General features: G+C 42.9%; 1 protein-coding gene across 1 annotated transcript in view; it reads right to left on the reverse strand.

Annotated features, from left to right (window-relative positions):
- Slc25a14 (solute carrier family 25 member 14) overlaps positions 1-3,307 on the reverse strand; it is a 48,776-nt gene extending 45,469 nt beyond the window's left edge. The window contains exons 1-2 of the mRNA XM_023718846.1: positions 3,224-3,307; positions 2,918-3,035 (exon numbers count right to left, since the gene is read on the reverse strand). The gene's annotated coding sequence lies outside the window, so the exon portion shown is untranslated. The remainder of the gene's footprint in view (positions 1-2,917; positions 3,036-3,223) is intronic.
- Positions 3,308-3,660: the final 353 nt, after the last annotated feature.

Genomic DNA, 3,660 nt, shown 5'->3' on the forward strand with positions numbered 1-3,660 from the left:
GTGCTGGGGATTGAACTGCAGTTGCTGTGCTTTTGCTTAGCTTAGCTTGTTCTAAGTAGGTGCTTTAGACCACTGAGCCATCTCACCAGCCCCAAAGAAGAGAGCTCTTTTGAAATGAAGTTGTTGAAAGCAATTCTAAAAAACAAAGTAGGATTGGATGATATAAATATTAGCTACAGTCTAAAATAAGTCTTAAAGACCAAATACTACCTCATCAACATTTCTAACTATGACTACACAATAAGCTTAAAATTAACAGTAAAATGTGACACACATGATATGACAGTAAAGATAGAAAAGCAGGCCCATGGCATATCCCCTGAATTTCTGGGGGAAAAAAATCTCCCTCCACTGACAAAGTTTAAGATTTCTTGAAATACTCATAAATGTTGCAGACAGTCCATGCTTCTCTCCAGAACTTTAGTTTTGCTTCTCTCAACTTTTCACATTTCAGAGAAAGCCTCTGTCACACTTTACTACATGTTATCTAGCCTTTTAATGAGGAAGATATGTCAGAGTCCAAGGAGCAATAATGAACCAAGGAAAGGGAAGGTGCAGAGTCATAGCAGGGAGCAGAAAGACCAGATAGACCAAAGGTTCCTTAATGAAATTTACAATTCTAAGCTGATAAAAAAAACTATAGTTATTGTGGCCTTTTTCAGCTAAATGTACTTAATTTAAGGTACTACCTATTATTAAATCATATTCTTTTTACTCCTGGAGAATTAAAAAAGACAATTCTTGCATAAAATAATAGCAGTTGGTATTTGATTCTCTTTAGCGTCATTACTTGGCAAAATAAGTTTCACTATATTTCTGGACCCTAAAATTCAAGTCCGGGAACCACTGGCCAAATCCAACACCGTCACTGCCATCATTGCCCTACTGATACCTGATAATTAAACCTATTTTACTATTGAGAAAAAAGAAATACTGCATTGTGAACAAATCCTGTATACTTTTTGATCAAATCTCACTTTTTTTTTCTTTTTTTCCGGAACTGGGGATTGAACTCAGGCCCTTGCACTTGCTGGGAAAGCGCTTATTCTACTGAGCTATCTCCCCGGCCCTCAAGTCTCACTTTTAAGAATCCTTCCTCACACTAGGCCAAAAGTCTGTCTTCTTCAATTTTCACCCAGTCTTTGGAGGCAATACTAAACAAATGTATTCTTTTTCTCTAGGGGAGTTCTTCAAATATTTAAAGAAAGCTACCATGTTATCCTAAATCTTATCCTTATCAGGCTAAATATCCCTGGTGGGGCCGGGGAGATGGCTCAGTAGAATAAGCACTTCCCTGGCAAGCACAAGGGTCTGAGTTCAATCCCTGGTTCCGCCAATAAATAAATAAATAAATAAATATCCCTGAATATTTTCTTCATTCTATACAGTTTAGTTCCATTACTACAGCTGAAAATCGCAGTTGTTGTTTAAGGGGCCATATCACACTACTCAATCATTAAATTGAGCTGCTGAGTCTTTTAAATAAGACTGTATACAGGCAGGCACATTATGTCATGTTCATTCTACAGCCACACAGTATTTTTTGAACTTTCACTTATTTATTAAATTCAGCCATAAAAATAAAGACTTAGATGAGGTTTGTCTTCTAGTTGCACCAGGTTACTTTCCCTCTTCACCAAGTAAAATTCCTGAAGGCAGACACCATACCTCACAATATTTTTTATAATCCTAAGAACAGCTTACACAGAGTTGAGTGCACATCCATTAAATAACTGGCTTTGCAGTGTTATCTCCTTTACCTTCATATGCAACTTCTATATAAAAAGATTTCAAGAGAAACCATGAAAGTAACTTTCTGGACATGGCCAATGCTAAAAGCCTTGTACACAACACTGTCCTGATCCCCAGAAAGGCTCTGCCTACAAATTCTCTTCACTTGCTTTGGGCGTAGATTTGTGTCAAATACCCTGTCTCCTCTTACAATGATTGACTTAAGGGGGGAAGGGGCCAACCCCAGATGTGAATAAAGACAAGGCATACAAGTTAAAATAGAAATACAGCACCCTAAAATACTTGTGTAAAGAATTCAATAAAAATTACCTTCCAAATTCAGACATGTGTTCTGAAGGTCTAAAGAATAGGAAGGGAAACAATCAGCATGAGTTTGAATAATTTGAAAAGGCTTATAGAGGTGAGAGAATTTAAACTGAGCCTTGATGGAGGGCAGGTTGACTCCAAATACATACAAGTCAGGGAGGAAGTAGAGGAGGTGACAGGATAAAGAGACTCAAGTGTGGGAATAAAAACCTAATGTAGAGGTAGGCATCAATATGGTTTGTGCCGAAGCTGGCTAATACCAGCATAAGGAATAGGCTATATTGAAAGGTTTGAAACCACGGTGTATCAGAGGGTATAAAATTTTTGCAGAGGAGTGACTTGAGGAAATCCACCATGTTTAATTAGTCTATATAGATGCAGCAAATACAATGGATGACAAACAGTTGAGACAGGGAGACTGGCTTAGGATGGTGAGGAGTGAAGCAGGTAAGGATGCCTGTTGGCAGTGAGATTGGGGGTAAATTTCTAAAATGGAGACAAAAGGTAAGTACACCATTAAGTAGCGGGGTAGGAGAACGAAGAAGAGGGCAGTGTTTATGACGACTCTAAACATGTCTAGCCTCACAGATAACTATAAATGTTTCAGCTGTTACCTTGACTGAGAAACTATTTCATGTTAATAATAACTGTCATCCCAATCAAGTAAATGAACTGCATTTTAATAGATGCCTTCAATGCCTTGACATCAGGAGTGGCACGGGAAACACTGAAGTGGAACATCTTTCAACAGCATCTCTCTCACTAATACAATGGAGGTGTTTGCTTACTCCGCTTACAATCACTGCCGCCGTTGCAAACTTCACCCTTAGAAAAATTAGGATTATTCCAGGAAAGATACCCATTCACCCTCTGGGTAGCAGAATCTTGCCAGTTCCTCGGCTGTCGGGGCGAGTTCTTGGAGAAAAGGGGGGTGCCTGAAGGAGGCGACCGCCCGGGGGGGTCGAAGAAGCACGGCTCTGTCGAAGAAGTAAAACCACCGTTGTCAGAAGAGTGAAAGACAGGGAAAGGACTCGGCGGAGGGGAGAGAGAGACCACAGGACCGCTAAGCCCCTCCCAGGGCCGGGAACCAGGCCAGCCCAGCCCGCGAGGCCTGGCGCGGCCCAGCCCAGCTCCCCCGCCTGGAAGTCCAGGAGCTCCCCCTCACCTGTTCGGGCTCTTCAGATGACTGGGAAGCCCAGGCTCCCACGGTCGGAAACGGCACCGCAACGCCAACCCGGAAGCATTGATACCAGCGGAAGTAACCAGGGTGTTGCCTCGGCAACTGTGGCAGCCCCTGTAGCCCCGCCCCTTCAAGACAAAAAAAAAAGGCGCGAAATGAAAGGCAGCTTCACGGGTCAAAAGGGGGCCTCGGGAAGGCTGGGGGATCGGGGAAGGACAGGGTTGTAAAGGCTCAGAGGGGGAGGTATAGAGGAAGGGCATCAGAGCGTGAGAATTTGACAGCATCTGCAGTTTTTGTGCTCGCCAGCGGGGGCAGAGTTGTCGCTTTGTCAACGCGTTACTCCCCACCCGACACAAACGAGATTAGTGGAAGCTGAGCAAGAAATGCCAACAGAGTCGCCCGCCGCGAGAGGAGGGGCGGGC

The sequence above is a fragment of the Octodon degus genome, unplaced genomic scaffold, assembly GCF_000260255.1.
Source record: "Octodon degus isolate 3935 unplaced genomic scaffold, OctDeg1.0 scaffold00063, whole genome shotgun sequence".
NCBI lineage: Eukaryota > Metazoa > Chordata > Mammalia > Rodentia > Octodontidae > Octodon > Octodon degus.